The sequence below is a fragment of the Mixophyes fleayi genome, chromosome 6, assembly GCF_038048845.1.
Source record: "Mixophyes fleayi isolate aMixFle1 chromosome 6, aMixFle1.hap1, whole genome shotgun sequence".
NCBI classification, from domain to species: Eukaryota; Metazoa; Chordata; class Amphibia; order Anura; family Limnodynastidae; genus Mixophyes; species Mixophyes fleayi.
This window is the reverse complement of record NC_134407.1, coordinates 204,139,709-204,154,836: the sequence shown is the minus strand read 5'-3', so window position 1 is coordinate 204,154,836 and position 15,128 is coordinate 204,139,709.

The following is a 15,128-nucleotide window of genomic DNA, read 5'->3' as shown; positions in this document are numbered from 1 at the left end:
TGCCTCACTCTTCATTAACAGTCTGGGTATGCTGGTGCTTGTGGTACGGGTTCCCCTGCTATAGCGCTGCCAGTCCAGGCTGGCTAAGCCTAGGGATGGTTGGATGAGAATCGGGGGGACCCTGCGCTTTTTGTCCCGATTTTCCTCCGACCACACTAGCTTTGCAGGGTTAATATGACTTTTGATTGCCGGCTGATCCGGCGGCTGCATTGCCATTATAATGTCGGCATTGTGACTCTTGCCATTTTTATTGGCGGCAATCACAATGTCTGTATTTTATCCGTGTGAACTATGACTACCACCGGTGTCACAATATACTGTACCAGATGATATCCCGTGTCACCTTGTGTCATTATATAAAGCACTGTGAATCTAGATTATGGGGCTTATTTATCGAAGGACAAACAGCTTTGTTGCTGGCAAAAATCAGTGTTTTCGCCTGCAATATGACTCATTATTGCATTGACCAATACATGATCAATACATGATCAATACATGCCCCTAGAGGTAAGTTTTGCCAGGTAGCAGTAGCGACACAAAGTATTTTTGCAATACCTGCCCTGTTAACTCTTAGGAAAGCATTAACAGGACCAAAGAATTAGAAAAAAATGCTTTATTCTCAGAATTCTCATAATAAATCATTTTAATACATTAATATTTTAAAATATTATTATTATTATTATTATTATTATTATATCTTATTTTAAAAATAATTTGTTGCCCATGCCCTGCCGGATGCCTCAACGCTACTGGAGGGACTAGGGGTGGTACCCCTCTCAGTCAGGGTCATCTCACTCTGTCCTGGCATCAACATACTCTCTCTTAGTCTTTCTCAATCTTCAAGTTATGGATTGTTGCAGGAACACTATTGACAGGTCTTGTAACCTTATGACCTGAAGCCTGATAATAGCGGGTGGTGCATAACAAGCAGTTTAATCTCTAAAATAATGGAAATTATGGAAAAGGTATAGAGTAATGTAACCGCAAGATGAAAAGTAGATAACAACAAAAAGGTACATAACACTTTAAGGGGTCTATTTACAAAGCTGTGATGAGCCTTTAAAAACTAAAGCCATATCAAGATGGTGTTAGCTTATCTTTTTTAATGGAGTCATAGGCAAACCGAGGGGGGGGGGGGGTTCCTAATGCCTGGAAACCCCTCTCCAAGCCTGGGGCACTGTATAATTGAGGTGGCTGGACCCTGCTCCCGCTTCACAAGGCTCTGCGTGCACCTAACAGTAGTGCACACAGCATTGCCCATGTATATTATAGGGATAGGAAGAGTTGGAGAGCAGCCAAGCACTGTCTAAAATTATAGCCACGCCCCCATGCATGCTGGTCACGCCCACTGGTGGCGTGGTGTGGAAACCCACCTCTACAAATCCTGCGTTTGCCCCTGGGAGACTACCCGAGAAGATGCTTCTCATCCTACTCTGGGACCATTTCCTATGTGCATTCATGACTTTAGCTGCGCCATGTGCAATAGCCACACGGGGTTCAGAGCCTCCATTTGCCAGTAGAATTAGGCTGCCAGTGAAGGGGATTTTAGTTAGTATGGGAGAGGATGGGGGTTCACTATGCCTCACCAATGAGCCCTTGCTTGATAAGCAGCAGTACATTTTGTATCACTGCGATATGCAGTGTTAAAAAATGATTGTGTCCGCTACCCTCTAACCACCAAAGTTAAATAGACTCCTCAGGATGATTAACTCAACCATGGTGTACAGTATCAATATTAAAAGAATATACAATGTAATGATGAGGTAATATCTGAATGCAATAGCTCTTCAGAACAATTAAAGACAGATTCCAATTATAAGAACACATTTATTTATTAAGATGAGCATACGTTAAATGCAAAACATAGAAGACATGTTAAAAGCAGAGTAATTACTCTTAAATGGCATCCTAATATTAGTTAGAATAGTAGTAAGTGGAATACTCAGTTATGGTAAAATTGGGGATTCATCACACACCAAAAAGAGGGGAGGCGTAGTTCCGTGGGTAGCAAGCACTATTAAACATACAAAATATAAATTAGAGAGGGGAGGAGTAGATCCCAGAGAGTTTATATTTGGCTTTTTTCTGGGCTGGATCTGGACACCCCCTACTTCTCTGGCAGCTTGTACAGAACCTTTGGCAATTTATTCTCAGGCTATAATCCCTCTGGGATTGTAAATTCTCTCTGATAGTCTGACAGCTAGCTCTAACAACCTTGCAGCTCTACCTGATAGATTGGCAGCTTTGGTGTAAGTGTTAAAGCTCTGTTTATCAATATTGTAGCTTGCACTGTGAAACGTGCAGCTCTGACTGGGGGATGTGAAGCCCTTCAAAGCTCTTACAGTTTCCCTGCTCCTCTATCAGTCTCTAGGACTTCCAAACATACACTTTCCACTCTTGATGTTCTCCTCTCTAACCAGCCCATCAGCTGTGCAGGCAATTACTTCTGTTTTGCTATGGCTCCTTAGGTTATGGCAGCCGAACCTACTATGGCCACACCTACCTTTTCCTCTGCTTCTCTACCATGTTTTTCTTTCTCTTCCTCCTGTTCTGGCGCTAAAAACCCCGAATTTGGAATGAGGTGACATCACATCCTGAGACCTTGCACCCGAGGCTGCACTGGACAGCCGCCTACTGCTGGAAACTGCTTCTTCTATGTCACTCAACACCTGGGATCTGCTCATCTCGCCCTGCATCATTATTTGTAGTAGTGCAATACCAGATGGTGTCCTGTGTCATCATATGTTGCACTGCAATACTAGATTATCCGTGTCGTCATATGCACCCATTTTATCAGATGGTGTCTTATGCCAGTAAGTGCGGCCTCAAATTTTAGCCTCTTACAGAGATAAATTATTTGGGTATAGCTAGTGCTAGAAAGATGATGTACTTGCTGGATTAAGATTGTTCATCAAAACCTGAATCACAGAGTTTGCTAACTCACTCAGGTGTGGGCAGCATGGTGGCTAAGTGGTTAGCACTTCTGCCTTACAGCACTGGGTTCATGAGTTCAATTCCCGACCATGGCCTTATCTGTGAGGAGTTTGTATGTTCACCCCGTTTTTGCGTGGGTTTCCTCTGGGATAAATACACAGTGACAGCTTCTGGTGTAATGCCAATGTGTCCTAGATGTGCTAGGAACTACCGTGTGTTTGTGTCATTGCTCTGTCGCTTACCATCCAGCCAGGTCGCTGCAGTCTTTGTTTGAAAGTGTATGAAAATAATAATGTGACCTGTGAGGTGACCTAAATTGACTGCAAATTACTGGAAATTAGTGTTATTGAGATTAATAATAATGTAGGAACCAACAATAAGCCAAATTAAGTCATTTTAGCATATTTTAGCAAGTTTTCAAAAAATCTAAAACCAAAACCAAAACACACGAGGGTGGTTTTGCCAAAACCAAAACCAAAACACGAAGCTAAATCCAAAACCAAAACCAATTCACGGAGGTCAGTGAGCATCTCTTTAAGGCCTCACTTTTAGTTTGTATGCAGTTTAAATGAACAATTCACAGTCTGTGCAGCACCCCAGGTCTCAGTGTATTATGGAGTGTATACAGTCATTATTTAATACAACTGGTGACAAGGATGTTACTAAGCCCAAACATATATCTCTGGTCAGGGGGGGATGAAAAGCTGGAATCTGGATTCACCTGTTCCAAGAGACATCAATCTGTGAGTCTTCAACATCATGTCAGGATACATGGGCAAAATATATGCCTTTGACAATGAAAATGATGTTGGGATGTTATATACCGAGAAACTGGAATAATATTTTTCAGCAAATGATATTGATGAGGGAAAACAAGTTCCGGTCCTATTAAGCACCATGGGGGGAACAGGCTTATAGATTACGACATAAAGTAACTGTACCCTAGAAACCAACAAATACATTTTTGGCACATATTACACAAAATAGCAGGATCATTTCTCCCGTAAACAACTACTGATTGCTGTACGGAACCAGAATGAGGGGGTTATCCATAGCTGGATTTGCTCCACTCTAACACTAATGGGCTGTCCCAATTGCCATGAGAGTCTGTGCCCAAAATACAAGGGGAATGAGAATCATTAGATGTCTTTACACTGGCACACGTTTAAAGCCTTCCCAGTAGAGTAGCAATGATACAAAGGTAGACCGCAAGACACACAACACTTGGCCAAGTATTGTCAGCTATGCAGAAAGGTTGGACAGGCCCACGTAAAAGTCACCTGTGTCCATAGTACTACCTGAGGCATAAGATGACTATTGATGCTGATTGTATCATGTTGGGAATGTGAATTGTTCCTGTCAAGTTGTAGGAGAAGGTACTCGAGGAGCTTCATGTGGGGCACATTGGCATTTTCAAAATGAAGGCATTTTCCAGGAGTTATGTTTTGTGTCCAGGACTTGACCAACAGCTGGAGCTATTGGCCCAAGGTGTCAGCAAATTCAAAACATGCTGAAGTCAGCAATGCTACACCGGTGGGAATGGCCGATTACATGTGTGCATGTCAACTTCGCAGGACAATTCATGGGGTCAACACTTCTGGTGGTGGTAGATGTCTGCTCCAAGTGGCCTGAAGTAACTGGTAAATGACAAAGGGCCCCAGTTCTCAGTGGAGGAGTTTTAAATATTCTTGAATAGAAACAATGTCAGACACATTACATTTGCCCTGTACCACCTGGCCACAAATGGTCTTGCTAAATGGTCTGTACAAATGCTAAAACAAGCATGTTGAGCTATGTCTAATGATAGACACCTTACAACAGAAGCTTGCTTCATTTCTATTCACCTATCGGAATGCCACTCACACCACAAGCAATTAGACTCCAGCCATGCTATTCTTCGGTCGGAACCAATGGACTAGGCTATATCTTCTAAAACTTAACAACAGTTGCCTGGTGCATGACATACAACAAAAACGAGCGTCTGCTTAAGGCGCTACAGAAACTCGGACTCTGTGTATAGGGCAGACCGTGTTGGCCGAGAATTAAAGAGGCGATGAGAGTGGACTGTCGCAAAAGTTAACGAACAAAGGGGGCCACTGTCCTACATATTAGAAGTAGCAACCGTGATACACTGGCAAAGCCATATTGACCATGCAAAGGATCAGATGAGGCTGCTGAGACAGCCTAGTTCAGGGACCACATGTATATAACCCAGACAATTTTTCTGGTGTTGCGCAATTGTTTGAGTCTGATAGTCTGGCTGGGATAACAAGCAAAGATATTGGGAGTAGTTCGACGTAACCTGTGTCTATGCAATATGTGTCCTCCATGTCACACACCAGGCTCTCAAGTCCTGTCATTTACCCAACTGCTGTTTTTCTAAGCTGTTCCTGCCTACCTCTGTTGGTTTCAGATCTTTCTGCAAGATGCTGTCCAGTCTGTCTGACTCCAGAGATCCCTCCAGAATTAGGGTATGGTGCTGCCATCTTGGATTCAGTCACATGATTCATCTCAGCCAATCAGGGGATACAGCCTCCACTCCAGATTTCCCACCAAAACCAGTTCCTGGGAGCTGCCATCTTGGACCTAGTCACCTGATTCATCCCAGAAATTCAGAGTCCTGCTTTATCTCAGTTGATCGCAGTCTCCAATCAGGAAACAACAGCTAGTATAAAATGACTTTCTGGAGCCCTTACCTGTTGCCAGTGCAACGTTCTATTTCCAAACTGGTTCCCAGAAGTCTGCAGTCTTTTTTATTGTTCCAACTCAGACAGTGCAGTCTGCATTCTGGTTCCTGCCTGGTACCAGCATTCCGTTTTCAGCATTCTGGCTGAATACCAGTTCCAGCATTTAGGTTCCGTTCTGGTTCCAGTCCGGTTCAGAAATCTAGTTCTGCCTTTTATCCTCTGCTAGTCTATCACCATCTGTACCCGTCCTTTCATTTACATGCATAGGAACTTAATCAGGACACCCAGCTTTGTGTACATAGTCACCAGCCTAACTCCAGAGAAACAACCCAGTCAGGATACAGACAAATCCTCATGTGTGACACTCCGAAGTTACGGAGCAACATTACTCTCCACGAGTTAGACACCCGCCACAAAAAACTGGATCTATAATGGAGTTCCTATCAAAGAGGGGTGAGAATATTTAGATTTATGAATGTTGAATCTGCAGACTACAGTGTTTCTCATGTTGAATATGTGTTGTGCTAGTTTCACACTGTTTGGTTGCATCTGCTGTGTTCTAACAAAAGTCTCACTTTATTTTCTGTGTGTGCTGTTGAAACTACAAGCCACAGCCTGCAAAGCATCCCTGGCCTTGGTGTATAATTGAGTGTATACAGTCATTATTCAATACACTACAGTAGGCCTGGCCAACCTGTGGCTTTCCCGGTGTTGTGAAACAACAAGCCCCACCATAGACTGCCAGTCTGGCAAAGCATTCTGGGGCTTGTAATATCCCAACACCTGGAGAGCCACAGATTGGCCAGGTCTGCACTACAGTATACTTTCTTGTAATGCAATACAGGATTTTTTGAGCCAATATGAGTAAGGCTAAGTACATTTTTAATGAACGTCTTCTGCTGTCCAGTTTTGAGGTCTTCTACCCAAGTGATAATCCTCTGGGATGCTCCCCTGATCCACCTCTGCAGATTAGCCCCGATATCTAAACCAGATAGACTTGACATTGAAGAGGTTAACTTGGCCTTTCCACAGCCGCCTCTCCTGTTAATCCGTGGTCTGTTTGCTGTATGAATGGGATTATTACGGTGAGTTTATTGAGCCTACACCAAGAAACGCTTTTACATAAACAGTTTACACAACGCCGCTCCACACAAGCGAGAGCACTTTGCAGGTTGTAATAAAAATAAACCACAGCTCACGTTCTGTCCTAGAGGTTTCAAACATCTTAGTGTCTGGTTTGTTTGTTGAATGTTAACATTTCAAATAAATTGCTTCCCTCTGTTCCTCTTTTACTGACACTCTTCAGAATGGTCTCAAAGTTTAGGAAAGAATATTATATCATCCCTACGCCTGAACGGCGATCCAGAAACCTCTCTACAACCCATTCTGTTCATTAAAAATCTGGAGGAGAAATACAACACTCGACCTTATAACGTTTGTTAAGAAAAATAAATGAATCATAAATGTTTCCCTAAGAAGATGTAAGTGTTAGTTTCTATCATCTTGTATGTGTTACGTCTTATGAACACCCTGGTCATTTCCATGTATTTATTAGAGGGGTTTCCATCACCACTCCTTTATATCACCAGGCAGTGTTGCTTATTTTTCGTTGTCCAGAGATACAACCCAGATCTCATGTCTTCTCTGCGTTGTTACATACACCAGGACAACGGAAATAAACAGCTCTGCCTCATTATATAAAGCACAGAAGGAAACTAAAACGAGCGAGGAATGCATTTAGTAAATGTTGTGCGAGGGCACCGACAAGCCATGAAATTGCAGACCCTTTGCCGTCCTCAATGGCTCGTACTTCATGTAAATTAATTGCTTTTAGGAAACCTAGTTAAAAAAAAGGATGGTAACTAGATATTGAATTTGTCTGCATTGCTTATTAGTGTCAGTGTGGAGGATGCTAGGAATATTGAGGACATTCAGGGGTAAATGTATCAAGCTGAGAGTTTTCCGGCGGGTTTGAAAAACCAATCAGATTCTACCTATCATTTATTTAGTACATTCCCCATTCCCTCTTCCTACCATTGCGTCTCTGTCCGTCCTACCCTCCCCTTAGATTGTACGCTCCTTCGAGCAGGGCCTCCTCTCCTTCTGTTCTCCACCACCTTAACTCTGCTCTTCAGCTCCTTGTCTCTTCCAAGAGGTTCTCCTGCCCTTCTACCCCTCTCTCTACCCCGCTGGCGCTCTCACCTCTCATCTAGCTGTACATTGAGCTTCGGAGTTACTGTGCTTTTTGTTAACTGTACCGTGCTGTCTCACCCTGTATCGTGTTTTTGTCTGTCCCTGTACGGCGCTACGGATAGCTAGTGGCGCCCTATAAATAAATAATAATAATAATAATAATAATAATAATTCTACAGAATGATAGCTAGAATCTGATTGGTTGCTATAGGCAACATCTCCACTTTTCAAACCCGCCGGAAAACTCTATGCTTGATACAGTTACCCCTTACAGTCGGATGTATGCCAGTTGGCGTAGCGCATCTTGCGTGAAATTTTTCTACAGATGCCTAGAAAGTGGGCGCAGAGTTGTGTGTTTCTGGCACTTACCCCCGCCCGAGCCTGGTGAGACGGGATAGGGGATGGGAGGGTCTATAAATGCAAAGTACACTAAAGATTTGTTCACGCTAATGGGGCTTATGCGGATCTGCAGAAACACACATATGCCTAATAAGAGGCGTATTTTCTGCACCTGTGCACAGGTGCAAGTTGATGACGCAGGAGCGGATGTATCCTAAGCAGTATAAGGCTCTGCATATGGGCGGAAATACACCAGTGTTCTGTGTGCAATGTTTTTGGAGCGTAAGCTACTCCTGTTTTGCGTCCAACTCTGAATCAGGCCCATTGTGTACATGAAAAGTGGGTCTGGCTAGGTGACTAAGACAGGGTACACACTACAGAAAATCTCTCCCAATGAGATATCCTTAACAATTTTACCAATGATTAGAAAAAAGTCTTGATCAGCCTGCCGATTCTTGGGTACACACTAAACACGTTTCACGATATTTACCTTCAGATCTGTGTTCTCCATCTGTCTTAGCCATCGGCTGAAAAGATTGGTACTCAGCACACCCCATACAGATCTATCGACACTGACGGTCCTGAGGGCAGAATTGGAACAACATAGTTTCATGGTTGAACGAGAACTTTAGTACAATTTAAAAATCAAATCAAGCAATACGAATTGGATAATCGTTCATTGTTGGAGCTTATATGGTTGTTTATGGTTTGATTGGCCCAATAATCAGCGTACCCAGTCTTTATTGGGTTTGTTGGGTTTTCATTTGGGAAGGGGCACAGATTAATAGTCATTACATGTAAGCAAACAATCTTTACTTAAATACCCCTCTCTTATTTACAGCTAGAGCATTTAATACTAAACCATTTGGTTTTATCACTTTTATATACCGTGCATGGATATCCTATGTCACTTTATGCTACTTTGTGATTGTATATACTGTTCTGTAATGTCTAATTCAGCTATACAAGGCTCTGTGACACCTTAAGCTCTCATGTACGAATGCTGAATATAGAGTTCCTCGGTACTGTGCCAAGGGGAGGGCTGGCAAGTTGTGGCCCAGAGGGGGGTGCAAGACTCTATCTAGCAGCCTATTAGGAACATTTTAAAATAAACAAAATGCAGGTGGCCCAGTGACCTATCCCACTGTGGGACCTGTCCGAGGGGCCGATGCCCCCCTGCCCCCCAGCCCAGCCTGCTTCTGACTTTGCCACTATACACTGATTTACTATAACATATATTACCAGGCGATGCCCACTATTTTATACCTGTGATCATCTTTCCTGAAGTCACATTTTTGCCCCTGTACAGAAAAAATGCCCTCATCCTCCACATCTGGGAACTTATTGACTTGAAATGTATTTATGATTGGGGAACAGCACAGCGAGACTCTTCCTATTTATTTTTCCAAAACCTCTTCCCAAACACTAAAAATCTGCATCTGATTTTAAGCAGAGAGTGAGAGAAAACCCAATTTTAATCCAAAACGTAATCAGACTATAAATGACGGCAATTGTCTTAAAACATACTTGGAATATTGAGTCATTTTAAGCGAATGCAAATTAATGTGTTTAATCAGGTAGGACAATAGCTCATTGTCAGGGAAAACTGTTTTGACTCAAACTTCTGTCATGCCCTCCAACTTACCATTCCCTGGGGGGCGTCAGACAGGCATTAAAATCTCTCATGTTGGGGACAAAGTCTGGCCGGCAGGGCTTCTGATATAAAAACAAGGATAAGTGCTTTCATCTGCATGGCACTGGGAGACTTCTAGTGAAGACATTCTAACTGTTTTGACACATGGGTAGATAAATGTTTACTATGAACTTACAAAAAACACAAACTTCCCTTAATTCGTGTACACGTGTGTTTGTCTGTTTGTTTGTTTGCATGTTTACCTTATATAGAAGGAATGACTGGATTTTATTGGATGGATAGTATAATCAGTGACTGAGTGTTTTGTAGCTTGGTCTGCGATAGCTGCGTTTTTAGCATGACAGATCGATGAAACAACTTGATGAGATAGCAACTGTACAGGCAGGCTGCCGGCAGATACCTACTATTCGTGAGGGGGATATCGCCTGCATTAGGCTAAGTATAAGGGGACTGCGGTCTGGGCCGATTTATCAAGCTCCTAAAAGCTCAGCTTATCGGAACTTGACCCCAATGGCTAATTCCATCTGAAGATAGCGTTTGCTTATCTGTCCTATTGGGAGAGCTTCAGATCCCACCCTGACAGGCTTTGTGCTCTCCCCTACGTTAAATAATCTAAGACTCCAGGGGGTATATTTACTAAACTGTGGGTTTAACAAAGTGGATTTGTTGCCTATAGCAACCAATCAAATTCTAGTTATCATTTATTTAGTACATTCTACAAAATGACAGCTAGAATTTGGTTGCTATAGGCAACAACTTCACTTTTTCAAACCCGCAGTTTAGCAAATATAACCCCAGGTCAGAACCCTGAGTTGTTTACAAAGTAGACTCAATGCCAGGACAGCTTTTTATCGGATGTGCTGTCATCGTCATGAGTTTTTAATAAATGGCCGCAGTATACCATCCCTTATTGTTGCAATATAGACAATATTTAACATTGGTGGGAATACGACCATTAATAGACCCCATAGGGGCATATCCAATTGTTTTTTTTCCGCGCCGCGGAAAAACTATTACTGTTAATACGGTAATAGTTAGCTGGATTTCAGCTCGCAGCTCAGGGAGCTGCGAGCTGAAATCCAGCGAGAAAATTACCGTATTAACGTTTTTTCCACGCACGATTACCGTAATAACGGTAATCGTGCGCGGACCGCGAGATTTTCGGCATTTCCGCCGAGAATTGAATATGCCCCATAGGGGCTTATTCAATTGACGCGGGGTCGCAGAAAATCCCGCGCTCCAAAAATATTACGGTAATCCTGCACGTAAAAACCATTAATACGGTAATTTACTCGCTGGATTATCAGCGAGATATTACCGTATTAACGGTAATATTTTTGGAGTGCGGGATTTTCGGCGATCACGCCGAGAATTGAATATGCCCTATAGTGTCTTAAATGGAGCTGCTCTATCATGTGTAACAGTCAGGTGTGGGTTAGCCCCATTGTACCACCAGATTACCTTGCTGCTGCTTTCGGAATTCATTTTTATTGCTCAATGTTCCGTAGGCCTGTTATTCCAACAGAAAAACAAACAAACCTTGACAATGGGGAGCTCATGACTGAATGGTTGTAACACATGTTCAATCCAATGTCATCTTCACTACACCTTGGACACATTTGTCCTAGAGAACTCAATATAGGTGATTCCAGTGGTTATAGAAAGGTTTTTCGTGAAGGTCCAAAGCCGTGGGGAAGTGGACATTCACTTTGAGCAGAGAGGAAACAGAGGAATCAGCTGCTCTCTGGTTATTCAGTCTTTATTAGAGTTGTCAAACCACTTTCCACCAATTATTCTTCTACTTTTGTCTTTTGGAGCCTCTACTCCACTGTATGTGTATCCTTATATCTATCCCAAGCATGTTTAAATTGCTCCATTGTATTAGCCTCTACTACCTCTGAGGGGAGGCTATTCCACTTACCCACTACCCTTATGCCTTAATCCACTATTGTGACTTATGGTTGGTATACAACTTACATGAGGCAGGCAAAATTGTGCACAAAAACTGATGATAAGAACTTATGGGTCATTTCCTGATTTTAAAAAATTTTGATATTACACGGTCACAATGTTCAATCTCTAGTTCTCCACTTAAGTCCCACAAAACGTGTACCCAGGCTCTCACATAGGTCTAGTAGACTATCACTTCTCTTATTCTTGAATACAACATATGCTCTACCACCTCTTTCCTCTCTCTCACTTCAATCCTCCCTTGTTTCCCTCACATGCCCCCTCTCCCCCTTTAAAAGACGCTACACAAAGTCCTGCGCCGAAATGTGGCTTTACACATTTATTAGAAATTTATCTACTGCTCTTGAGTTGTATTCAAGCCCAGTTTCAAATTATCTGTTATATGATTTTTACCTTATACGTTAGCAACTAAATAGCATTATTGATCTGATGACAAAGACGTACATTTATCAAAGAGAGAAAAGCCCGGCGGCTGGAGAAAATGGATATTTTTGGCGACAATATTTACACTTATTAAGTGTGCATAAATTGCTTCTCCTATCGTTTGCTCAGTATCCTGAGCCGCACGTATCTTATAGAGAGAGATATACATCTCAGTCTGAGAGAAGACTGAGACATAGATGATTCTACTGCAGAGCCGCAGTTTGAAAACCCATTTTAGCGTTGAAGAGTCTTACTTACGTCCGACTCTACGTGATCTTCAAGTATCCCCTTCAGGCTGGTGTCTTGCAGGTTTTTTTTCCAGCCGATCACATGTCCTGTTCAGAATCTGATTAGAATCTTGTCTTTTGCTTTTAACTTCCAATAGGAAATGCTGTACGTCTGTCACTTTTATTACAGAAAAACGCTTTCATTTTTGACGGACATACCCACGGACATTTATTTCCAACAAATTGTGGTTTTCTTTGTGTATTTAAAGTTTGTTATGATTTTAATTCATGCTGTAAAAATGTGTCACATTATTGACATTATTTTGATATTGTTTGTTTTTAATTAAAATATAACATATCACAAAATAATTTTTCCATTAATTTTTTTCAAATCCAGCAGAATAAGACAACAGACAATAAAACTGATAACTAGAACTGCCCAATCACTAGGACCCTGCCCTACACTGGGTGACAACACCACCCACTAGAAGGAATGCCAAAGACTGCATTGCCGTACTAATATCCTGCATGGGATTCAGTGGCATTACAATACGGGGGTCTGCCTATAAGAGGGGGCCCTGATGTCACATCAGGGCCCCCTCTTATAGGCAGACCCCCGTATTGTAATTGTGATTATATTCTACACAGGATAAGGACCAGTCCTTTTTCTTTTCTTGTACCACTGGTAACATATGCCTTATAAACATATTGCATTAATTCCTTCCCTCTCTGTAAACAGTATTTCTCACCTCTCTATAGCTGGGACCAGCTGTGAGGCCTGGGGTAATATTGGATGAAGTAGCAATGTTAGTGTTTTCTCCTGATCAGAAACAGTCCGGCATTAGTAAGACTGGAAAAGCAGAACCAGCTATGATTACATAGAGCATTCCTGGGGTCACTGTGGCATGAACTCGTTTATTAATGACCCGAGGGGAAAGAGGCCCAATAATGTCTACAAAAATATTAGATTGTTTTCACTTCTCATTAGTGACCACACAGTTAAAATATGTGGGATTTGGGACCAGGGGTCCCAATCTTGCTCATCTTTGAGAGAACTGATCAGCTCTGTTGTCAGTTACAGAAGGATACAAAATAAATTCAGGAGCATGGATTACTCCAATGCAGTCAGAACATACCCTATGGCTCACTAGCAGGGCCGGTGCTAGGGTCCGTGGCGCCCTAGGCACATTTTCAAAATCGGCGCCCCCCGTTCCCGGCACATTTTCAAAATCGGCGCCCCCACCCTGCACACTTACAAAATAGTGTGTAAGTGTGCAGGGTGGGGACGCCGATTTTGAAAATGTGCGTCTTTTCTTACCTTAACTTGCCTCCTCTCTGCTCCGTCTGCTCCCCTCCACTCACTGACACTGTCGGGCCGTGATGATGATGTCACGCCCGACAGTCAGTCAGTGAGTGGAGGGGAGCAGACGGAGCAGAGAGGCGGCGGTGGTGAGAAATAGTCCCTCCCCCCCTGCCTGTGGATGTATTTGAAGCTGTGTGGCGGCCGTGAAAGGTATGGTCAGCGGTCGCCGCACAGTTTTAAAGGAATTTTTAATCTGTGGCGCCCTCCAGGCGCCCTCCAGAGCCCAGCGCCCTAGGCAAGTGCCTAACCTTGCCTAATGGGAGCGCCGGGCCTGCTCACTAGTGACTTGTCTAAGCTTATGTGACAGTGAGTCCCATCGCATGGTCTACAAGAGTGATGGGCAACCGCATGGTGTGGCCCTCTAACCTCTAATCACAGTAATAAGTTAAATCAATACATGTAATCAAAGACAGAGACACCTATCTGTAATAAGATATCATCAGGCATCAAATGTAACAAGCTATAAAAAAAAAACAAATCTGACAAAGGGGGCCGCTCAGAGTGCCGCATGAGTCCCTAAGGTCTGATGGCCAACACATCATCATCATCATTTATTTATATAGCGCCACTGATTCCGTAGCGCTGTACAGAGAACTCATTCACATCAGTCCCTGCTCCATTGGAGCTTACAGTCTAAATTCCATAACATACAAACACACACTTAGAGAGAGAGACTAGGGTCAGTTTAATAGCAGCTAATTAACCTACCAGTATGTTTTTGGAGTGTGGGAGGAAACCGGAGCACCCAGAGGAAACCCACGCAAACACGGGGAGAACATACAAACTCCAATTATAATTTTGAATTAGCTGACATTATAGAAAATGTATCTGTTAAGGCAGCCTACATCGGCAGACAACACTTATTGGAGCACTATGAAAACTAGTGCAGTTCATTTTTAAAATTGCTCTATATAAATGAAAGTATTTTTAGATTTTATGGACAACTTTTTTTTATCATTTGTACTAGTTTTTAAATGCCCCCCTTCCCTGATGTTTAGACTTTCATAGAGTTCACCGCTTGGGCATATATTGTGCACCAACAAAATGGATTTAAGCACCACTCAGAGGCAATAATATTTAGATTTAAAGTGAGGTTTTGCTTAAATTCTACGAAATACATCTGTTATGTTTGGTGCCCCTTTCTTTGCTCATTGAGTAAGCATCCTAGAGTGTGCAGACTAGGTGCAAGCTATTTATCATATTACTAGGCGTTCTGGATCATGTCCTCCAAAATAACACACAAATACATGCACTGTCTTAAATTTACATTGATAAGGTCCAGCTTTTAAAACTAGTAATTTATTACTCAAAGACTGTCTTTCAAATTGCCAAAACAT